This window comes from Sus scrofa, chromosome 17, assembly GCF_000003025.6.
Source record: "Sus scrofa isolate TJ Tabasco breed Duroc chromosome 17, Sscrofa11.1, whole genome shotgun sequence".
NCBI classification, from domain to species: Eukaryota; Metazoa; Chordata; class Mammalia; order Artiodactyla; family Suidae; genus Sus; species Sus scrofa.
Window position 1 is genome coordinate 20,090,278 of NC_010459.5, and position 25,115 is coordinate 20,115,392.

The 25,115-nt window shown below is 41.4% G+C and overlaps 1 long non-coding RNA gene across 4 annotated transcripts in view; it reads left to right on the forward strand.

Annotated features, from left to right (window-relative positions):
• LOC106506610 overlaps positions 1–25,115 on the forward strand; it is a 381,893-nt gene that overhangs the window by 306,191 nt on the left and 50,587 nt on the right. For 2 of the 4 annotated variants that reach the window (XR_002339927.1, XR_001302031.2), the window contains exons 6-7: positions 2,249–2,356; positions 7,059–7,153. This is a non-coding gene — a long non-coding RNA (uncharacterized LOC106506610). Of the gene's footprint in view, positions 1–2,248; positions 2,357–7,058; positions 7,154–20,885; positions 21,007–22,118; positions 23,602–25,115 lie in introns of those variants that run through there. The other 2 variants (XR_002339928.1, XR_002339929.1) reach the window with 2 other exon arrangements.

Consider the following 25,115-nt stretch of genomic DNA (forward strand, 5'->3'; position numbering starts at 1 on the left):
TTAAGAAATAACATATTGATGGCATCCAGTGGATTGAGGTCCAGAGTTCAGAGGAGGCAAGAGGCATGTGTCATGGCTGCTGATTTTCCAGTTTGCCCACCTGAGCGGAAGGTGATATTATTCACTGAGAGAGGAAATATTAGATGAGGGCCATTCTTTTGTCTTCTCTTGGAAACGAGACAGAAGATGAATATTGTGCCTAATCATTGCATGTGCAACAAGTGTGGAATGTCTGATGTTGTACAGGTCATCAGCTTCATTGGTCAGGGGTCTGAACCACCAGACACAGAAATGTGTGTCAGATTTGTAGGTGTTATAGATGGTAACTGAACCATAGGGGCAGATGTGCTCACCCAGCAAGCATAGGTAGGAGGAGAAGAAGAAAGGTCTTAGCACACTTGAGCAACCTAACATTTCCAGTTTAAATTGAGGAAGAGTCTGCAAGAATGATAAGAGTGGCAAGAGAGAAAGAAGAACATCCAGAAAGATGTGATGCTGTGGGGGCTTTGAGAAGGAAGCAGTGGCTTCGAGCCTTTAAACAACGGACCCATAAACCAAGCAGTGCAATTTCTGGAAAAAGCCTAAGCATCTAAATCACATGGTGCTTAGCAAGAGCTCCTGCAGGGCTTGAGCGGAGCAATGAACAGAGGGTGGAACAGATGTTGTGGGTATCTTACCAATATTCCTAGAGCAGTCACTTCTATATTCCAAAGGCTGCTTTGCTTGAGGGAGGGATGTATGTATATAGGCATGCATGTATTGTGTATGTATGTGTGTGTGTATATATATATATATATATATGTGTATGTGTATATATGCATGTGTGTATTATGTATGTATGAATATACATATGTATTTGGCCTGCAGAGTACCTTAGCCTAAGCACAGGAAAAGCCAAAATGACAAAGTCAGTGTCCCCAGAAATAGCCCTCAAACATGACAAACAGGGATTTGAAAACTCTGTATCCCAGGCCCTTGCCTTTCAGTTACAATAACTCTAAAGAACATTCTCCACTGTCTCTCAGGGCTCATCAGGGCCCTGAGCACTAGTGGCCCACCATCGTAACTGGTTTGATAGTATCTGCTTCCTGCTCTCTCCTGGTATATTCTGCTCTTCTACTGCTGTTTTTAGGATCACATCCTTGTGTTGCCATCTCAGAGGTGGTTTCTGGGGTACCTAGACCACATAGAGGGTGAGGGGATGGAGTTGGAAAAGAAACTTAAGGAGACTGGCTTAAGAGAAGGTAGCAGGAGGAGAAACAGATGCTTTATTACAATTGCAAAAGAATCCTGAGCCTGTCTGAACATTAGTGGAAAGGATATAGGCGAGAGAGAGAGAGAGAGGAAAGAGAAGGATTTGTCGTAGAAGGAATCTATGACAAATACTTTTTTTTCCCCTCATGCCACTGGTTAAAAATATGAAAGAAGAAAAGAAAACAAAAGGAAAGAAAAACATGATGAAGTTTGCATCATAACAATTAGGAGATCTCTTTGTAGGTGTGACCAAAGCACAGAAGTTTCCTCTTCCAAAGAAAAAAGGCAGCTCTGATGTTCGGGGACTTTTTTTGTGTTTAGGAATTCCCAGCATCTCTAGAATCCACTGTAACCACCCATGACACATTTTTCCTTCCAGATGTGAGCACTAAAGACTCAGTTGTCAGTTGAATACTCTTGTATTATTTTCTCAGCAATTATTTTAAGGAATGCATTTGAATAAAATGCACTTTTGGCATCATTTTTAAGAATGGATGATGATTTATGCTTTTCTTGCAGGGACAAGATGGCTCTGGCCATGAGTCATGGCTGTACGCTGGGAAGATTCCGATGGGAACCTTGCTCTAGCTGGTTGAGCCATACCTTACATGGACTTGAGGCCGTGCATGGCTTTTATTAACATGTACATTTTGCTTGTTAAGGCTCGAGCTTCATCTTTTCCTTCCCAACTCAACCCAGTTTGTATTTCACACGCACCTGATTCAGAATCTAGGCTTGGGATTCAGAGTGGCTTGGGAATAATCATTCGGAAAAGTTCTGATGACTTGTCAGCTAAAACAGGATGATATGTTCTCAGCTGCAGCTAGAAAATGGGCTATTTCTATGCAAGGGAGCAGATTCAAATGGCAGGCAAGGTTCTGATTCTTTTCTCATCTCTAGCTCCACAGGGCAGCTTTAGTGCACAGCAAAACTGTCCCTGGGTCAAAAAAATATTATGAACCACAGCACAGCCCTGTACTTTTCTCAATTGCAGAAAGAATTGCTTTACCGACAGCCTTCAGATGTAATTTTCCCAGTGAAAAATCCCCTTGCCAGAGCAGATGTTCCTTGGAAGAAACACCGAAGTCTTTCAGGATCCAAGGTGAATGAACTCTAAGATTGATTATTGAAGTTTCCCAGGTTAAAACCATTTCTGTCATCGTCCTTGGCCCTGGTTCTCAAAATGTGTTCTACCGCTTTGCTTCTTAGACTTGACATGTGTACAAATCTCCTGGAGACTTTAAAACTTCAGACTCTGTCTCAGTGGTTCTGGGGTGGAGGCTTGAGACTGTGGATCTCTGACAAGCTCCCAGATGATGCTGTTTCAGATCAATGTGATTTCTGAATCTTCCTCTGAGCAGCAGAAAGATGCCTGTAAATTGCTGTCCAACACAAAGATTCTTGTGTCAAACAAGTTCAAGAAAAAAATAACTTATCTTTTCACCTTCCTCTTCCAAACTCTGCAAACTAATAAATACTCTAAGAGGAGCAGTTCTAAAGAGGTCTGATACAAAACTAGTAGACCATAGAACCATATTTTGGCATGCTGTTTCTTAACAACCTAGGGAACTTGATTTTTGTGAAGAGAAAGAATGGTCTGATGTGTGGTCTCCATTCAGACATTTGTTCAGTCACTAAACAAATTGAAGGTGGATTCAGAATATGTTAGACATTCTTTTTAGTAGCTATGGTCACCCTTCTCAGGTGAGTTCTCCACTGATTCTCCAAAGGAGCAAGGCTGTAAGTTAGGCTCTCGATAGCCCTAATAAAACAGTAAACTTTCCACCTAGAGTTTTGGTATTCAGAGTGAATGGTACATCCTTCATTCAACTCTAAAAATTGTTAGGGACTCAGCTGCCACCATGTTCTTGTCAAAAGCCCAAGTGAGGGAGTCCCCTTTGTGGCTCAGTGGTAATGAACCCAACTAGTATCCACAAGGATTCAGGTTGGATTGCTGGCCTCGCTCAGTGGGTCTTGGATTCTGTATTGCTGTGGCTGTGGTGTAGACCAGGAGCTACAGCTCTGATTCAACCCCTAGCCTGGGAACTTCCACATGCCATGGGTGTGGCCCTAAAGCCCTCAAAAGGGGAAAAAAAAAAGACCAATTGAGAAAAGTGCTATACAGGAAAGCTAGACAGGGGAATTTAAATTCCTTCAGCCATCAGAAATTGCAAACTTCCCTGTGTCTATGGATCAATCCTACAAATATGTTTCCAGGAAGATTCCTGAACCTTTGCTCCAGAAATGAGTATCCTTTGGATATAGGTATATTCTAAAGATCTTCATTTCAATAAGCATTTCCAGAGATTTCTGATGCAGGTACCCTGAAAACCAGTTTAAGTTCTGTTTCTTTAACACAAGCAACCTGGCCCAAAATAAGCTTTTTTGTGCTGGCTTTCTGAACATGCACATTTGTGAGTCATGTTTTAATGTTTTGCCCTGGATTTCTGTGGAGGATATCTATAATTGTAGGGGAAAATGTTGGCATTTTCTTTAAAACTGTTACTGAAGGTATTGCCATTATGTTGGAACATCAGAAAATTGTGCAGGAGTTCCTGTTGTGGCTCAGCAGGTTAAGTACCTGACACTGTCTTTGTGAGTATTCAGATTTGATCCCTGGCCTGGCTCAGTAGGTTAAGGAACTCGAGTTGCCATAGGTTGTAGATGTGGCTCTTATCTGGTGTTGCCATGGCTGTGGCATAGGCCTCAGCTGCAGCTCCAATTCAACCTCTAGCCTGGAAACTTCTATGCGCCACAGGTGTGGCCCTAAAAAGAAAGAAAAAAAAAAAAAAACATTCTGCAAAAAGAATGAACTGTCAGAGAAGTACAACCTTGCTTATGCAATTTGGAGTGTAAGCTCACCAGAACTGAAGCTTTCCAGATATGATTTGTTACGAAAGTAACTGAAAATCTTGCTCCTAATTCTTGACATGTATTTACCCTTTATATAAATGGGTAAATGTGAATTTTACCCCTAACTGTTAAGTTGGTACTCTAAGTCATCTGTGCCTTTATGTTTGCCCTTGGGCTATCACCATACTCCTGGGATATTTAGTCCACAGCTTGAGAACTATAGCATTATATCTTGATTAGGATCCCAGAAGTAAAGAATAAATAGGAGTTCCCATCATGGCTCAGTGGTAACAAACCTGACTAGTATCCATGAGGACTTGGGTTCAATCCCTGGCTTCGCCAGGGGGTTAAGGATCTGGTGTTGCTGTGAGCTGTGGTGTAAGTTGCAGAGGCACAGCTCAGATCCCCCATTGCTGTGGCTGTGGTGTAGGCTGGCAGCTATAGCTCAGATTCAACCCCTAGCCTAGGAACTTCCATATGTTGTGGTGAGGCCCTAAAAAGACAAAAAAACAAAACAAAACAAACAAACAAACAAAAAAAAACACAGAGAAGTAAAAGAATAAATAAATATCTGGATGAAGTTTTTCAAAAGGTGCAATTTCCAGTTATGAAATTAATCAGTCCTGGGAATGTACTATACTGCTTGTTGACCAGAGTTAACAATGCTGTACTGTATCTCTTTTTTCTTTCTTTTCTTTCTCTCTCTTTTTTATTTATTTATTTATTTTTGCTTTTTAGGGCTGCATTTGTGGCATATGGAAGTTCCCAAGCTAGGGGTCAAATCGGAGCTACAGCTGCTGGCCTACACCACAGCCACAGCAACGTGGGATCCAAGCCACAACTGCCACCTACACCACAGCTCACGGCAATGCCAGATCCCCACACCACTGAGGGAGGGCAGGGGTCGAACCTGCATCCTCATGGATGCTAGTCAGATTCGTTTCTGTTGCACCACAATGGAAACTCCTGTGCTGTATATTTGAGAGTTGCTAAGAGAGTGGATCTGAAATGTCTCATCAGGAGAAAAAAATTTGTAGCTTTGCATATGAACAGACAACTACACTGATTGTGGCAACTCTCTTATATACATAAATCATGATGTTGTATGACAAATAAGTGTTATATGTCAACTATATTTCAATTAAAAAGGGATAGATAAAACTCCTTTATAATTTGTCCCCAGAAATAAAGGTTGGCTTACATTAATATTTTATGATGAGAGTTAAATTATTTTCTTTCAAAATTTCAACTTGGTAGGTAGGATATTCAGAGTAGAATTACTTAATTACAGTGATTTTTATTAGTCTAGTTGTTTAGTGTACTTGTTAAAAATTTCCAACTTTTCTAAATACATTGAATTTCAACTTTTCAATGTTCCTTCTCTTTATTTTGAAGTGATTTTATTTTATTTATTTATTTAATTAATTTTTTTTTGTCTTTTTGCCATTTCTTCAGCTGCTCCCACGGCATATGGAGATTCCCAGGCTAGGGGTCGAATCAGAGCTGTAGCCACCGGCCTATGCCAGAGCCACAGCAATGCAGGATCTGAGCCGTGTCTGCAACCTACACCACAGCTCACGGCAACGCCAGATCCTTAACCCACTGAGCAAGGAAGGCCAGGGATCGAACCTGCAACCTCATGGTTCCTAGGCAGATTCCTTAACCACCAAGCCATGACAGGAACTCCTTGAAGTGATTTTAAATCTAAGGCATTACACCGCAGCTCACAGCAATGCTGGATTCCTGATCCACTGAGCAAGGCCAAGGATCAAACCCTCATCCTCATGGATGGTAGTCACATTCGTTTCTACCCTACCAAAGCAGGAACTCCAGCATCATCTTTATCTTAAAGACTGAAAATGAGACCCAGAGGCCATTGAAGGACAGTGCCCAGTGTTAGTCTATCAAGGTGACATTGGAACTTGGTTTTCAGATACTAAACACACAATCGTTCCTCAGACCTCAGCTGCTAACTTTTGTTCACTTGATGCCATATAGTAGGTGTGAATAGTCTCATTTGTCATAGCCTCTTGGCTTTGATATCTGTCCAAATGGAAAAGTACTGGGCTGGATAATAACTAAGTAAAAGGTATGTGTAAGAAAACAAAGGAAAACCATGTTAGTTTTAGCAAATCAACATTCTACAGTTTGACAAAGTGTTGACTGACTGTTTCTCTTTGGATCTAAGATATCTGGGTTGGTTTTAAAATGAGACACAGAGATGACTTTAGCAAAAAGGAATTTTTTAAAAATTCCAACTCATTGGCTAAATAAAGCATATTATTTTAATAGAAATGAGGTCCACATTATTATTGCCCACAGATAAGTTTTTCATCAACAAACCACATTCTCCCCATGCCTAAATGACATCCTGGACTGAGAATTAAATGACATCCACAGAATATCATGGCAACTAGTTACCACTGGAAAACAAAACTGAGCAAAACAAACAACAACAACAAAGTCAATTAACCTGTTGATTTTTCCATATTATATCAAACATCCACTCTGATTTTTAGTCCCTGAGTTAACCCCTTCCTTTTGTAGACATCCAATATTGGATCATATGGGTGCTCAACTGACCCTTTCGGGTTACTATTAAATAGGAAGGTTCATGTCGAAGTGATTTAAGTTAAATTTCTCCATCATCCTTTCTTACACAAACACACTCAAGCTCAAACACACCAGTGTTTACCATGGGACAAGGTGAGTACTTGATAGTTCCTGAAAAAAGATCGATGAGCTTGACCTGTATCTCAGTGGTTTTCACTATAGCCACACAATGGGCTCCACACTGACTGTTGTTCCATGGGTGGCCAGTAGGACAAGATTTTTATACAAATGACACAATTCCAAGGAAAAGCCATTGGGGGGGATGTATAAATGGACCATAAGTTGCTGGAGACAAGAGACATTCCTTACATTTGCTCTTTATCTTTCACTCTATCTAGCCCAGTGCAGAGCATGTAGAAGATACCCAGTAAAGATTTCCTGCTTGGTGGAGTGAAAAAAAACACAGCCTTCACCTCTCATTGCTTGACCGCTGGTGAGTTGGGAAAGGGAAAAAAGTTGTGTGGGAGATATTTGTGGACTGAATAGAGGCCAGGAAAAGAGAATGAATATCCTCTCTTACCTTTACCTTCAGTTTTTAAATTTAACTTATATTATTAATTATGACAATCAATATTTGTATTAGAATATTATGTGACCTATTGTAATATGTTTATTTACCACTATTTTTGTATTTGTTTTGTATATAATTATAGCAGCTAAGAAATACCCAGCATATCCATAAGTCACTATGTGCCCATAAGCTATACATACTCAATATTTAACATCAAACAGGACTTCTGTCATGTAAGAAGATTTTATCAAATGCAACATTCAGTCCAAATGACAGTAAAGCATATAACACAGATTTGATTCTCCTTCAGTGCCAACTTCCTCTCTCTCTCCCTAACGGAAGTGAAAACTTTGACCTAATGAAAGTGGTGAAACAAACCCTGTTCACATTGATTTGCCAACCAGAAGGCCCACAGTCTAAATACAGGAACTGGACACAGGAATTTCAGTATTTGTTTTGCATTATAAAGATATTGGAGCCATGGAGGGAGTTTTTTGAATTTTGATTATTAGAGATTCAAACAATGTTTACATACAAGATACCAGTCAGTATGACACTATATACTGGCAGAGAGCCAGCCTGTACACATACAGCCCCTATTGTGTGCAGCAGACAGCCACCATCGGGGTTGGCTTTTATAAATTAAATTAACAAACATTTAATGGAAACCAGCTTTAACAGATAGCTTGGCCAGATTTAGGAGAAAGTTTTGTTTGTTGTTGTTTTAATTCCTTCCCCACTGACAGCTGTTGATAGAACCAGGCAATTACTAACCCTTCATCTTGTCCACTGACTTATATGGACACGGTTTTTTTACATTTGTTTTATGTTTTGATTTTAAACTTTTACTTTTTTAAAAAAGCAATTGTGGACTCTTCCAGCTATTCAGTTACTTCTCCCCTTCAAACACTGGGCTTTGATATGGGCTCATAACAACACCACAGACATTGAGGCTGGAGTTTCTAGAGAGATGGTGGCAAGGACAGAGTCCACTGGGGGCTGTCCCCCTGCTAGTGGAGCACTGAGAAATTATGGAGGCCACCAAATCCGAATCCTCTTATCACATCCACTGTGCAGGGCAGACTTTTCCACAAAGGTTTGTGGACTCCAGAGAGCTTATACTCTTTGTTTCCACTCTTCTAACCCATCATAAGTACATTAAAGGCCCTAGAACCTTAATGAACTCATTATGCATTTATGAGGTTCAATTTCCTTTGGAAACCATAAGTTTTTCAAAGTCTGTGAGTCAGTATCTATTCTGCAAAGAAGTTCATTGTGTCCTTTTTTAGATTCCACATGTAAGTGATAGCATATGATGTTGGTGTTTCATTGTCTGACTGACTTCTCTTAGCATGATAATTTCCAGGTCCATCTATGTTGCTGCAAATGCTGTTATTTCTTTACTTTTAATGGCTGAGTAATATTTTATTGCGTATATGTACCACATCTTCTTTAGCCACTCTTGTGTCAATGGACATTTAGGTTGTTTCCATCTCTTGGCTATTGCATATAGTGCTGCCATGAACATTGGAGTACATGTGTCTTTTTGAGTCATGGTTTTCTCTGGATAGATGCCCAGGAGTGGGACTGCTTGATCAAGTGGTAGTTCTACTTTTAGTTTTCTGAGGAATCTCCATAATGTTTCAATTTACTTTCCCACCAACAGTGTAACAGGGTACCTTTTTCCCCACACCCTCTCTAGCACTTATTGTTTGTTGACTTTTTGATGATGGCCATTCTGGCCAGTGTAAGGTGCTACCTCATAGTGATTTTGATTTGCATTTCTCTAATACTGAGTTATGGTGAACATCTTTTCATGTGTTTTTTGGCCATCTGTATGTCTTCTTTGGAGAACTGTCTGTTCAGATCTTCTGTCCATTTTTTGATGGGGTTATTTGTTTTTTTGGTATTGAGTTGTAGGAGGTGTTTATAAATTCTGGAGATTAATCCCTTGTCAGTCACCTCATTTGCAAGTATTTTCTCCCGTTCTATGAGCTGTCTCTTCGTTTTGTTTAGGGTTTCCTTCGCTGTGCAGAAACGTTTAAGTTTAATTAAGTCCCATGTGTTTATTTTTGTTTTTACCATCATTACTCTGAGAGGTGGGTCTGAAAAGATGTTGCTGTTATTTATGTCAGAGAGTGTTTGGCCTATGTTTTCCTCTAAGCGTTTTATAGTATCTTGTCTTATATCTAAGTATTTAATACATTTTGAGTTTATTTTTGTGTATGGTGTTAGGAAGTGTTCTAATTTCATTCTTTTACATGTGGTTGTCCAGTTTTCCCAGCACCACTTATTGAACAGGCTGTCTTTTCTCCACTATATTCTTACCTCCATTCTCATAGATTAGTTGACTGTAGGTGTGTGCTTTTAATTCTAGGCTTTCTATCCTGTTCCACTGATCTATATTTCTGTCTTTGTGCCAGTATCATATGTTTTTGATGACTGTTGCTTTGTAGTATAGTCTGAAGTCCAGGAGCCTGACTGAGCAAGGCCAGGAATTGAACCTACATTCTCATGGACACCATGTTGGGTTATTAACCCACTGAGCCACAACAGGAACACCCTAATGGCATAAAATCTTAACTGCTAAAACATCTGATAAGGAACCATTTTCCACGTTGGGTTCACACATATTTTATAGATAGAGTATTTCTAGGCACTATATTAGAGAGTACAAGTTATAATTGATAGTGCTGTAACTGACTGTGGAAAATACCAGTCACTTCATTGCTCTTTACTAAATTAAAGGTAGTGGGTGCTATTATAAAAGGAGCAAACCCTAAGTCTAGAGACCTGGGTCCTCATTTCCTCTCTGACACATTATCTAGTTCTCTATTTTATCATCTGTGACTGTGAATACATCTATGGGTGTCATAGATTCACTACATTCATAACCCAGTTCCTTTATCCTCCTTGTAACCACAGCTTTTGACATACAAGGTGTTAGGGTCTATTTCTGTGCCTCTTGATTCTGACTGTGGCCATGTGACTAATCTGGGTCAATGAAATGTTAGCAGAAGGACCCGTGCAGAGACTTGAAAAACAACTGTCCAAGGAGTTCCTATTGTGGCTCAGCAGGTTAAGAATCCAACTAGTATCCATGAGGATGCAGGTACAATCCCTGGCCTCGCTCAATGGGTTAAGGATCTGGCATTGCTGTGAGCTGTGGTATAGATTGCAGCTGTGACTTGGATTCTGCGTTGCTGTGGCTGTGGCAAAGGCCAGCAGCTGTAGCTCTGATTTGAGCCCTAGCCCGGGAACCTCCATATATTGTAGGTGTGGCCCTAAAGAATAAAAGAAATTTTAAAAACAAGGAAAAGAAAGAAAAAAAAAGAAAAAAAAAACACCTCACAAATGGCCATGCATATTTCTGTTTCCACTGGCGCACATCTGCCTTTACTGTGAGAATGTGCCCCAGCTGGCCTGCCGGATGGGATGGGATAGGAGGGTGAGGTGGAGAAGAGCAGTAGCCTCTATGCATACCTGATGCTCACCCAGTACAGGAAATAATCAGATGGAAAGATACCACTTTTCTTCGAGAATCATGACTCATCATTTGTGTGTAGATATTGGCAAGGTTTCAGGAACACATACTGATACATGCATATTGGAGTCCAGCAATATCTGATTGGGCCTGAGCATACCAAGGACCAAGCTTCACTTTCACACTGCATCACCCTTTCCAAGTTTAAAGAGCATAAAACAGCAGGATTGTAGTATAAAAAGCAAATAAAAAAGGAGCATATCAAAGGCTGCTTGGTCCATGGAGTAACTCTTGTGGGCAACTTACACTGAACATGTGAAGGTCAAGTGTGGGTGCTCATTAGTGTGGGCAGAGCTTTAGTTAAAGCTGGAAATGGATAGAGCTGGATTCCTCCAGCTGCTAGTAGGAGTTTTTCTGTCTGACTTGTTCTGCATGGCTATTGCTGAGCAGAGTAGGAAGATCTGAGCGCTTTTCTGTGTGTGCCCTGCTTGGTATAATATTGAATTGCTGTCTCATCTCCATGTGTTATTGAACTGTGCTTTCTTTCAGATTGACAATGAAAAGCCCTTATTTATTTTTCATTATTAATGAGTTAAGGGAAGGTCATCCAGATCAGACATGGCCGGATGTCTGATAGCTCCTTCTCTTTGTGGTATCAAAGGATAAAAATATTACAGTTTCATGATGAGTTTGATGTCCTTGACTTAAGGGGGAAAAAATCCATGGATTGGGAGAGTACAGTGCTTCACAAACAGTGGGGTGCTCTTCCCAAGGCATCTCCTGCTAGAGCAAGTTGTCTTCAGCATTGGGAGTAACCACTTGAAAACAAGGTATGATTGGCTACGAAGCAGGGGTTTCCTTGTAAGGATAATAGGTCCTGTTTTCTAGGGTGAGGTGAGCCAGCCAAGGCCAAGTTGGAGGGTTGTGGCTGGTGTATGTTGAGTTTCCTAGATAGGGAAGCATTTCCCATAAGTTTGGGTTAAGATTTGTGACATGGGACACTGAGGCAGCCCCTGTTTTGTAGGTCCCAATATACACATTTCCTTTAATGGCTGGTAGGCTCCTGAGTTTCCAAAGGCTGTGAAGTGGGGGGAGGCAAGGAAGGTTTTAGGTGACATACCAGAACTAAGCCTTTACCATGTCTCTATCTAACCTTTCTTATTAGTAAGTAAACTGAATCCTTAAGAATTACTTGTGTGGAAACTGGGCTTAAATAAAAAGAATGTTGTGTGTGTGTATATATATACATACACACATATATATATATATGTTTTTATATACATATTTTTATTTAAGGATATGTACATATATTTGTATTTTTTATTTAAGTGTGCGTGTGTGTGTGTGTGTGTATATATATATATATACATATATATATATATATATGATTGGGTCATTTTCCTGTACAGTAGAAAATTAACAGAACACTGTAAACCAACTATAATGGAAAAAATAAAAATCATTCAATTTTTTTTAAAAAAAGCACAGAAAGTACCACAGATCCAAATTCTCACCAGACTGCAACAAGGGTATAACAGGTACAAATACTACAACCTGCCCCCCACTTCCTAGTAGCTCACAGTACTAAGCAACCCCAGTCTAATGCCCATAGAACCCAGAGAAATGAAAGTAGATAAAAGCAGTGGATATTTTCTCCAGTTTCTGACTTTGGAAGGAATTCCTAGATATAATAGGTATGTGGGGGGAAACATCTTGTTGACAGCACAACAATTCATTGACTTCCTAACATGACTAGTCATGTACTGCACTTCAGTGCAAACAATAAGGTTATTGTTCAGGTGGGAAAACAAGCAATTTGTTGGAAGGCGAAAAGGTGAAACTGTTGAATATGCTGGTTTTGTTTGGGGAGGCTGAATGTCATTTTCCAGGTACTCTTAAAAGATGTATGTAATAGGAGTTCCCACTGTGGTTAAGACTCTGACTGCAGAGGCTCAGACAGCTGTGGAGGTTCGGGTTTGATCCTTGGTCTGGTGTCATGGGTTAAAGGATCCAGCATAGGTCGTGGCTGTGGCTCCGAACCAAACCCTGGCCCAGGAACTTCCATAACCCACGAGTGCAGCCATTAAAAAAGAGAAAGGGAGTTCCCGTCGTGGTGCAGCAGAAACGAATCCAGCTAGCATCCATGAGGACGCAGGTTTGATCCCTGGCCTCACTCAGTGGGTTATGGATCCATTGTTGCTGTGAGCTGTGGTGTAGGTCGAAGACATGGCTGGGATCTGTTGTTGCTGTAGCTGTGGCATAGGCTGGCAGCTACAGCTCCAATTCGACCCCTAGTCTGGGAACCTCCATATGCCTCAGGTGTGGCCCTAAAAGGACAAAAAACAAAAAACAAAAAAAAGAAAGAAAGGAAAAAAAGAGGTATGTAATAGAGACATATTTAAAGATTTGACCATTCATGAAAGCAAGGATTTCTTATAGTTTTTCCTACTGCTTTTTTTGAGGGTAGTGGGATTCTTTTTGTTTTTATGCGTTTAGATTCAGTCTACCAACATGCTCATTAAGTAAAGACTCTAACGTAGAGTCCTCGATAACACTGTCTGTTCTCTTTCTTGCCGACATGCAAATGTTGGAGGTTTGTGGCTGACATTCCTTCAAAGGTGACAACACATTAATGAGTAAGACTCCGAACTGTGGTGAACAAAGCTGCTGATAAGTTCAGTTAATGCTCCAAGTAGAGGATTTTGTCAGGGCAGCTTCATAGTTTGGGTTCCCTCTTTTTAGAGTATTTTGTATCTAGGAGTTCCTATTGTGGCTCATCAGGTTAAGAACCTGACATAGTGTCTGTGAGGATGCAGGTTTGATCCCTGGCCTCGCTCAGCGGGTTAAGGACCCAGTGTTGCTGAAAACTGCGGTGTAGGTTGCAGATGCAGCTTGCATCTGGTGTGGCTGTGGCTGTGGCCAGCCACTGGAGCTCTGATTCAACCCCTAGCCTGGGAACTTCCATATGCTGTTATTAAAAAAAAAATGCATCAATTTCCTAGCTAATGATGGTCCAATTAGAATGGTTGGGGATGAGAGGGGGAAAAAGCCTGACAGTTTGTGGGATAAAAATAGAAATTTGGAAGGCCCTGTACTAAGTCTAGGGCCACATTTCTGAATTCCATAGAATCAGAGAATTTTGTTGTGGGGGCTGGTGTTTAGATATTTACAAGGGGGGTTTGGGGTTAGCTATTGATCCTCAAAAGATATTTATTTGTACAGTGTTTAGAATATCTTTCAATCATTTTTTTCTTCATTAAAACCCATCTTAACTTGGCCTGATGTTTTCTTGTAAGTTTCTATACCTAGGAACCTGTTTTTGTTTGATTGACTTTTTTATTTAAAAATAAATAAATAAATGTGGCCCAATGTGTATTTTCTATATAAGCACAAAATGACAGGCATCCAGCTGTCCTCAGTCTTCTAGACTCCCAAAGGGATGTCTTTTAAAAAAATTTTTTTCTAGGGTGTTCCCATTGTGGCTCTGCATTACAAACCCGATTAGTATCCATGAGAATTCAGGTTTGATCCCTGGCCTTGCTCAGTGAGTTTAGGAACTGGCATTGTCATGGCTGTGGTGTAGGCTGACTGGGAACTTCCATATGTCACAAGTGCGGTCCTAAAAAGAAAAAAAAAAAAAGTATAGTTAATTTACAATGCTGTGCCAATCCAAACAGAAATCTTTGAACACACACACACACACACACACACACACACACACACACACACACACACACACACACACACACACACACACAATGAATGAGCTTTCCCCAACTTGCTTTTCTCAATTTCCATGCTTACATCCCTGAGAAGTAACAAAGTATCTAGGAAAGACTTAGGCAAGTTCTCAAGTAGTAGGTGTTGGAAATCCGGCCCCTTATATTCCATCTACAGAGACTTTTGTGGGCGCCATGGTCAGACTGGATGCTTCTTCCTACGTTTGTTTATAGGTTCCTCCCAAGTATTTGGATCTCTCTCTGGTTTCCATCTGAATGTCTGCGGCTGAGCGCAACCATGTGAGCGAAAATAGTCCAGGGGCAAAACAACCTCAGACAGACTGCAGTGAACAGAGCACTGCAGCCTGAAATATTTGCACTGTCATCAGTCGGTGCTAAAAGGAGGTCAGTGGATGTTTCTGGATGGGAGGCATAGGCAGGATATGGAATCTTGGAAGGTTTTTCTTCTATTGATATCCATGTGATTTGGAGGTTTTTGCTCATAGCTCTTGCTGCAAACTTGGAGTGCCAGAGTAAATAATAGTGGCCAGGGAAAAAAGCCCTCTGGAGCTCATTTAAAGAAAACTAAAAGGAGATCTTTCTTGCCAACCTGGGCTTCATCTTTCAACCCACAACTGAGAGAGATGGAGACAGAGACAGATATGCTGTAGTCTGGAGGACAGTTGGTAAAAATGGAGTCGCCGCCATGAATTAATGTATTGGTTTGAATGCTGATCTGATGATTGTCATCTTACCTGTGTTTACTCTGTGTTCCTCATGAAGTGGCATTCTGTTCCCTCCAATAGGACTTTGAAGTAAATATTATCACTGCCCCCAATTAAAGAGGGAAACTGATGCACAGACAGTGACTTGCTCAAGGATATATGGCTAGAACGTAGGGAGAAGGAAGATGGATTTGAACTCAGGAAGGCTGGTCCATGTCTCCTCATTACCCAATATTTTTATTATCCTGGCCTTTATTTCTTCACCCCCCTGCCTTTTCCCTTTTTCATACAGACTACTGTTGAAAATACCTGGGATCTAGATTAGAGGGTAGGAAAGGATCAATTATGGACCTGACTGATCAGAGTACAATTTTGTGGGCTGTCCACTGCCCCTGCAAACACTGTTACTAATTAACCCACATCCTCAAGAATTGATTCTCTCAATTTGTACAACTGTCTTGTTATTTCTAAGAGATATTTCCCGTTAATGCTTTTCAACTCATAAAAATAATCCCTGGAATTTAGAGAACTAAAAAAATCTTGTCTAACACTTTTTTTTTTTTTTTGCCATCATAAGTAAAAATTGGATACTTATTTGAACTTGGAAATGTCCTACAGGTTAGACCACAGGATAAAGGAGTGTAGGGAGGGAGGGAGTATAACCCAGCATAGTGATGATTTTAGTGATGATGATTTTGAGCTGTAACATCATGAACCAGCTTCAAATTTTGGCCTTGACACTGAGTTTTGCCCTGGGCAAGTTAAATGACCTTTACACCCCTCAGTTTCCTCCTCCTCTGTAAAATGGGATTAATAACAGAGCCTACTTTATGGGGTTGTTATGAGATTCATAGTGAGCATTTTAAGCACTGAAAACCATTTTTTTTTTTTTGTATCAGAAAGGGCTCAATATTATATATTTTCACTCATTCCTTTTTTTTTCTTTGTCTTTTTAGGGCCACACCTGCAGCATATGGAGGTTCCCAGGCCAGGGGTTGAATTGGAGCTGTAGCCACTGGCCTACACCACAGTCACAGCAACTCCAGATCCAACAGCCAGGTCTGTGACCTACACCACAGCTCATGGCAACACTGGATTCTTAACCCACTAAGTGAGGCCAGGGATCAAACCTGTGTCCTCATGGATGCTAGTTAGATTGGTTTCCGCTAAGCCATTATGGGACTTCCAAGGTATTTTAACTCATTCTTAAAGGCTCCCACATAAAGTTACCTGATGCAAATTCACAGACTATTCCAGAGGTTTGTTCATTAAGATTGTCTACATCCCAGGCATGTGATATCATCTTCCTGAAATCCAGCAGATTGGAAATATAAGTATCACCTTCAGCAACTCTCTCTCACTCTAGACATAAAACATGTTAACACTCGGGAGTTCCCATATGGCTCAGTGGAAACGTATCTGACTAATATCGATGAGAATGCAGGTTCGATCCCTGGCCTCGCTCAGTGAGTTAAGGATCTGGCATTGCCATGAGCTGTGGTATAGGTCACAGATGTGGCTCGGATCCTACGTTGCTGTGGCTGTGGCTGTGGCATAGGCTAGTGGCTACAGCTCTAATTCAACCCTTAACCTAGGAACCTCCATATGCCACAGGTATAGCCCTAAAAAGACCAAAAAACAAAAACCTGTCACTCAAACTTACAGGTCATCTCTCATCATGACTCTGAAATTACCTTCTCTCTGGTCCCCAAATCAGAACTGCCTGGCACGCTGTGCCTACAAGAACCCCTAACCCCCACCCCTCCCTGCAGTGACCCCTTACTCATGGCCTTCCAGGCAGCTCTTCCGTTGAAAGTTCTTTTCCCCACGAGTTGCCTTTTGGAGCCTCTCCAGACATCCTAATTCCAGGCATAATCTGGTCTTGCCCACTCACTTTTGTGGCCCTTTCATCTCAAGTGATTTTTGATATTCTCCCTACACATGGAGGCCTTGAATCTTTAAATTAGCCTCCACTTCCAGAGTCCATCCTTGACCCATATATTAATTTCAGATTTCCTTTGCTCCCCAATCAAGGCTTTGAGCCAGTCCCAACTCTTTGGGATCCAGCCTTGCCCAGCAGAGGATATGCATTATTTTCAGTGCTTTTCACATGAGGGCATCTCACTAAAATGAGAGATGCTAGGTTAGTAGGTCTGAGATGGAGTCTGAAACTCTGTATTGTTAACAAACTCCCCAGTGACAGAGGCACTGCTGTGAATAGCAAGACTGTAGGTTTCCTACAGGATCTCTTAATTTTTCCCTCTGCTTTGCATCCTGACTTCTCCTACAATTGTTCCTACAGCCAGAACTGTTCCCTCAAACAATCCCACTTATTTATCATTAATAGCTCCCTCCAGATTATAGAAAAAAAAATCTAAACATGTTTGTAGAGCATTTGAGGTACCCTACTTGAAATCCTATGAAATAGTCAAAGACCAGCAAAATAAGGACTCCTCTTCCTCAAATCTTCACTGCTCATCACCCTTAATCACCCCTATGCATGGAGATTTCTAGTTTGCTCCTCTGATAAGCCCTTTCATTCTCCTTCATTCATTCATGGATTGTAGGAGTTTGTTCGTGCCTCTCCCCTGAAGGGCTCTTTGAAAGTCCTCCTCTGTAGTACTAATCCAAGATCAGAGACAGAGAGGTGGCCAGTGCTTGCTCCATGCCTGGGCACGTGAATGCAGTTAGATTTCGAGTAACCAGGGTGTAGCCACGGTGGTGGAGCCAGCTGGACAATGGTGATGGATAATATTGTTATAAACCACTTCAAATAAAAATATGGGGGGTGTGGTCTGGGGTGTAGCTATCAACAACAGAGCTCTACCAGATTCAGAACTGATAAGAAAAAGGAAACAAACTTCAACATGGAGAATTTTAAACACCAATTGAAGATTGTTCTGTTGGCTTTCCTCTTTGGTGGATAGCTCCTGCTTTAAAAGGTATTTTTTCTGAGCGTTCCCTTTACGGTGCAGAGGAAATGAATCTCACTAGTATTTATGAGGATGTGGGTTCGATCCCTGACCTCGCTCAGTGGGTTAAGGATCTGGCATTGCCATGAGTTGTGGTGGCTGTGGCATATTCTGGCAGCTACAGCTTTGATTCAACACTTAGACTGGGAACTTCATATGCAGTGGGTGTCACCCTAAAAAGCAAAAAAAAAAAAAAAAAAAAATTATTGTTTCTATGCCTCCATGAATCAGAGAGAAATATACCATGAATGTCTGGGTGATAGTGTTTGAAGGTTGATAGCATCTTACTGATTCTTCTGGGATGATGCTTATGCATGGACTTGAATTCCTTTAATCTTCTCTCTTAGATACAGTCCTTAGAACTCAATGTTGCAATAATCCACCACTCTAAGGGTGTAACGGGATCCATTTTTTCCCCCGTTACAATCTGATTAAATTGCTTATTTAATTATGCTTATAAAAACTTTAAAATTTTATGAAACCCTCACTTATTTGCATGCAAATGTCAGTGGCCTACTTTTAAAGATGGGTTTAGTTACTATAATGTTCCTGAATCACAGAAGCATTGGTTCAGACACATTCTCTGATGTAAATTCATAAAGTCAGCAGCCAACACCTACTTTAGGAAATCAAGATTCAAATAATTTTCCATTCACCACTTTCTTTGGATATATTCTCAGAAAGTTGGCGAGAGTCCTGTAATTCAGGACTCGGAGGTGGGCTGTTGTGGCAGAGTTAGACATAGCAGTGGCTCCCAAGATTTTGTTTTAATATCTGGATCAGCTACTAAATGGTCTGTGATTTTGGACTGTCCACTGTATCTTCTGGGACTTCAGTTTTCTCAAATACAATAGGATAGAACTGGGGGAAAAAAAAAAAGTCTTTCATTCAGAGGTATGTGTTGAGAACCTACCACAAAGTGATAGGGCGTGGGATATATTTGCAAACCAGGTAGAAATGTCTCTTGTCTTCTAGGAACTTGTAAGACACATATGTGTCCAAGGTAGATGAGAGATGGGAAGTTGTGGCTAAGGAGATGGGAGTTTCCTAGATTCATGAGCTCTGGGTTCCTCTCATACTGAACTTTCTGACATTGTGTCAACTCAGCAACATTTTTCTCATCATGTGCTTTAGGGTCTTGGCCTAGGGAGACTCTTTTCCTTGTTTCTTCTTTTCCTGTGTATCTTTTGAGACTTACCTCAAGAATTTCTTCACATAACCAAGTCCTGCTGGGGCAGAAGCTCTCCCCTCCATGTCCACAGGCCTTGTCTTTGAATTTTATCTTCGTCTCACATTATAGTGTCCATTTATTTCTCCATCGCTCTGCTAGATATAAACTGTCAGGATCAGGGTCATTAAAAATATCTGTTATACTTAAAACTACTGCATAGTGCATACGAGACATAGGAATTCATTAGTTAATGAACTAATTAAGGAGGATCAGTAATTAGTTAATTATTGGTGCTATTTGTACTGTATATCTGTTAGGGTCTAGTTAATAGGATTTAAAGTATTCTACAGCAGTGTGGTCAGTAACATGCAGAGGAGTTCCCATTGTGTCCATGAGAGTGTGGGTTTGATCCACAAGGTCGCAGATGTGGGTCAGATCTGACATTGCTGTGGCTGTAGTGTACTCCTGCAGCTGCAGCTCTGATTCACCCCCTAGCCCTGATACTTCCATATGCTTCAAGTGTGGCCATTTTTTAATAGGACAAAAAAAAATTTGCATCAGAAGTGTCTCTACTTTGCAACAAAAACTCAAATATGATGCATTTCAGTTTGACAGTCCAATTTTATTTCATCCATGAAGCCTTTCTTGACCTCCCCCAGGATCCTCTGATTTTGGACTCAGAGCCCTGGCTGAGTCTCTTCTTTGCCCCTTCAGTATCCTGCTTTGATTATTCTTTCCTTATAGTTTGTGTGTGATCTTTACCAATGGTTTTGTGACCCCAGCAAAGAACACAGTTAGTGGTTCTTTAAGAAATATACAGCCCCATACATGGAAAATTGTCTATTGGCTGGTTACAGCCAATCCAAGGGGAAATATACCCAACTGTGGAATGTCATCAATGGACCTTCAGCAGTGAGTGGGGCACTCAAGCTTGGTGTAGCTGAGACAACCCTTTACCAGTTACTGCTTTATTTGGTGACTCTTCCCCGATCTGAATGATCACAGAGAGGATGGTGAGGGCTGTGTCCTAGAGGAGCAAAGGATGCCTTTTCCAACCTCAGTTGCACCAGAATCACCCGGGGACTTAAAAGCCTCCAGATGCCCAGACCCTGTTCCTAGAGAACCCAACTTGGGAGGTCTGGGTGGAGCCATAGCATCACAGTACTTAAAACCCTCTAAAGAGCACAAACTCCAAAGAAGTCAGGGCTGGGGATCTCAGCAGTAAACTTCAGAGAATTAGGAGCTATTTAGCCCTAGGACTCTGTGATTCCCTTAAGAGATGTGCAAATGTTATTGCTTTTGCAAAAATGACCCTCAGGGCCTTGTCTTGGTTGCTGAGAATACGTCTTGATTTTAATCCTGTTCGGGGTTTTAGGGAGCACAGAAACCATGAGTTAATTAAAATCAACCATTAGGTTGAGGCAGAGACACCAGCAGTCTACTGACTTGTGGATTATTGACAGATTGGAGTGGAGGAAGTTGAGCCAGTTCACATCCAAAGTTTGGCACCATTAGGGGGTAAATGAGTTGAGTTTTAAAAATTGTGAACAGACATTTTAAAATGTATTCATGAACTCTCTCAGAAGGTCTGGAAAACAAGGAGGCTGTGTGGTCTAGAAAAAAAGAACCTTGGACCTTGGACCTCCTCCCAGGGCTGCTGCTAACCGCACATGTGACCTTGGGCTTCTCATTTAACCTCTGGAGGTCAGTTTTCTTATCTGTAAAATGTGTAGGCTGTATTAATTGTTCTCCAAGTCCTTCCTAACTTAAAATTCTATCATTTTTTTTTTAGAATTTCTTCATAATGCTAAAAACACCTATCAAGTTAATGTTCTCTCTGAAACAAACACAAAAAAGCTCTTTTATTTCCCCTAATTTTGAAACAAGATAATTTGTATTGTTTCACCAGTGCTTTCCCATGTACAGAAACACAAAGTCTTATAACCATCTCATATTTAGTTTAGCCACTCACCATTTTACTACTGACATTTATAGATGATAAATCTCAGTGATCCCAGATCATGGAGCATTTAGATCATCTGGGCAAACAATCTTCAAAAAACTTTTTTTGAAGAATAACATAGAAAGAGGTGCAAAACTTGTACCTATAGTTTGATGACTTTTTCTAAAGTGAATACAACTATGTAAGTGGCCCCTGAATTAATCAAAAGAACATCACTGATATCCATCTGCCACCGGCTATGCTCCCTGCCCATCACTAGCTCCCAACCCCTCAAAGGGAGACTACTACCCTGCCGTGTAACACTACAGATTAGTTTTTGTTTATGCTTTTGTGTATGCTTCTTTATATCTGTCTTCTTTCAATCACCCTTACATTCTAAAATTCATTCAAATGGTAATATAGGGAGTTCCCACTGTGGTGCAGCAGAAATGAATCCAACTAGTAACCACGAGTTTGTGGGTTTGATCCCTGGCCTCACTCAGTGGGTTAAGGATCGGGCATTGCAGTGAGCTGTGGTGTAGTTCGCAGACACGGCAGACACAGCTCAGATCCCGCGTTGCTGTGGCTGTGGCTGTGGCATAGGCCAATGGCTATAGCTCCAATTTGACCCCTAACCCAGGGAACTTCCATCCCACCCCCCCCAAAAAAAACAGAAAAAACAAGCAAATGGTAATTTATTTGTGGAGGTTGTTCATTCTTGGTTCTGTAAACTGTTACATGTAAATATCACAGTTTAAGATTGATTAGCATTTGGGTAGTTTCCAGTTTGCGGCTTTTACAAAAAAAAAAAAAAAAGTTGCTCTGAACACTAGGACATAGGTCTCTTGATAACATATATTTACCTTTCTTCCAGGTGTATTCCTAAGAGCGGAATTGTTGGGTGATACTATACAGCACACTGCTGAGTGCTTCATGTGTAACTGGTCAATTGCTGGGTGCTGGGATCCTGAATATACCCTTGCCCTCACATGGCCAAACCATTGCTTCTTGAATTAGAAATGCATTAAGGAAGGTTGTGTGTATATCTGAGTTACAGATAAACTTCCTGCTTGAGCCTACTGAGGCTAATGTTGAAGTACTTTTTGCTCAATGAACACATAGTAAAAGAGAGAGAGAGACCCCACATAGTAGCAACAGGCACTAGAATGTCACAATGGGTTTAAAGAATGCCCCTTTAAAAGAAAAAAACAAAAACAGGAAAGAAGGAAAAACATGTTCTGTTAATAGTCTCTCTGTATTCATTTCAAGTCATCTGGGGAGCATTAGGCACGGGAGGACCATGCTTTGTTTTGCTTTGTTTTTAGATTAACAGAGGGTTCAGACAAGGCACTTAGGACCTGGAACAAGAGCTTCCCACACATCAATCCCTTAAATTGATCCTGAGATTTGGTATATAAAAAAATTTATGGTTCTTTTCTTCCCAAGCCTTCCTGCAGATCCATTTTTAGGCCTCTTAGAAAGTCACCTGCTCATTATTTCCACTGTATATGGGTGGGGTGGTTTGGCCCAAAGGGCAGTTCCGATGTCTTTGTGCTACTATTATTGGAGAAGTGTTTCTGCCAGAGGTCACGTCCACCTTCTCAGTCGGTGGCCTGCTGGCCCTTAAGGAGCCAATGTAGGCAGTGCGTGTGTTAGATCAGTAGCAGATCGTGAGAAAAGCTGTGGGTGACTAAGTGTGTGGCTTTCAGGAAGGTGGAAAGCCCTTATTCATCTTCCACAGACGATCAGTAGATGTCGGAGAAGGACTGCGAGGGCTGCAATGCCTTTCCCTCTGGGCTTATGAAGAAGGCTTACACCCTTCATTCACATGGGGTCTTGGGTCAAGTTCTCTGAAAGCAGAGCCTGGGACAGGAGTTTGAGGGAATATGATTACTGAGGCTGTGCTTTCATGAGAAGGGAAGGGGAGAGAAGCAGGGTCGGGCAGTGCAAGATGTCAAGTGGGTATGTCATTTTGCCTGATCCCATGGGAGTTCTGAAATATGGGGTGCACCACCTAGAAGCTTGGGGCCCAGCACTTCATTCCTCCTTGTCCTTCCTGTCAGGCAAGGAGGCTCCTTGAAGATGAGTCCTTGGCTGAACAGGCACCATCTCCTAGGCAAGGAGGCTCCTGTTCAGTCAAGGGCTCATCTTCAGGGAAGATGGCAGCTGGGAACCTTTGTAGCCAGTAGGAACTAGGACATGGAGACACCACCCAGTAACAGAGATCAGGGTGAGGACACCAGTAGCACCCACCTGCAACATAGTGATTCCTAGAGATTTATGATAGGGGATAGCATTTCTTTCTAAATTATAAAACCTGGAGTTCCCATCATGGCACAGTGGAAATGAATCTGACTAGGAACCATAAGGTTGCGGGTTCAATCTCTGGCCTCTCTCAGTGGGTTAAAGATCCGGTGTTGCTGTGAGCCGTGGTGTAGGTCACAGACATGGCTTGCATCTGGCATTGCTGTGGCGTAGGTCAGCAGCTACAGCTCCTATTAGACCCCCAGCCTGGGAACCTCCATATGCTGTGGGTGCGGCCCTAAAAGGACAAAAGACAAAAAAAAAAAAACCTAAACTAAACACTAAAACTTTGACCACACAGGAACTAAAAGAAGGCACTTTATGGTGGCATCTGTTACTTGCCAAGAGGTGCCTAGCCAACTTTATGTTCCTGAAACAATCATTCTCCCTTTCATTCCATAAACACACCATGCTATTTTCCTGACTCCTAAAGAGACAGGCTGGGCCCTGGGCCCTGGGACTCTTACTGTAGAGGTTGTACCTCCCTGAGCAACAGAATACAAAGAAACCATAAAGGACTAAAAATAACTGCAGGCATGCATGCTTTTGCAGCTGGGGCAAAACATGAATAAGATACAAAAAGGCCAAAACCCATCTGCCACTTCTGAGGCACCAGCAGCAAAAGCAGGGTACCTGGCATGATCCCTGCACACAACAGCACCGAGGAGGTGAGCAGAGCTCCTAAGCCACCCCTCAAGCCTGACCCATGGATCCACCTCCATCCTCAACCTACTTAAGAGACCAGCTCGCTCCCATCAGGGAACAAACAAGGACATCGGCTGCTTGTTCTTACTCCCTTGTGCTCCAGCCTGAGTCCCATTAAAGCTTTGCCTGAAGTTTTCATCTAGGCCCTTTCAAATTCTATTGATTAGAAATCCAAGAACCTAGGTCAGTAACCCTAACATCTCTCACTGCTCACATCCAGCTGAAAAGGCCCACCTGTATCCCTCAGAGTCCAGCAAAATATCCCACTTCCTTTCCAAAGTGAAGTGTATCTATCACCTTCAGCTTAGTTTATCCCCTTTTCCTTTACACTTAAACTCCTGTCATATAGTCTAACATTGAATTAGCATTGCTTTAGAGATATATGGCCACCAGGAACCTCTGGGAGAATCTGCAGAGCCCAGCTCAGAATTGTTCTACCCATGGGGTGAAGAAACAGGATATCTATCTACCAAGTCTTATCCATTGCCAGGTGGGGCCTATAATAGATGTACATGAGTGGGTCAACCTATAGGAAAAGTATCCTGTCTATAAAGAATTCTTTTACACATACGTATTCAATTTCAACCTGGGAAAATTTTTTAAATTGCCTTCTTTTCATCTGATTTCCAGTCAAGTAGCCTAGGACTCAGATGAGACCACCAAACATTTTTCCACTTTTGACAGAGGTTTGAGCAATACATTTAAGTTACACAATGAATTAACCAGAATTTATAGCTCTGACATACTTTCTTGATATAGTCTTTCTTTAACTGTCCAGTGGATATTATGATCTGGTCTGGCAGGTGTCAGTACCTTGCCAATACAAAGGAGTGGTTTGAGGAACAGATCACAGTGAAGGAGA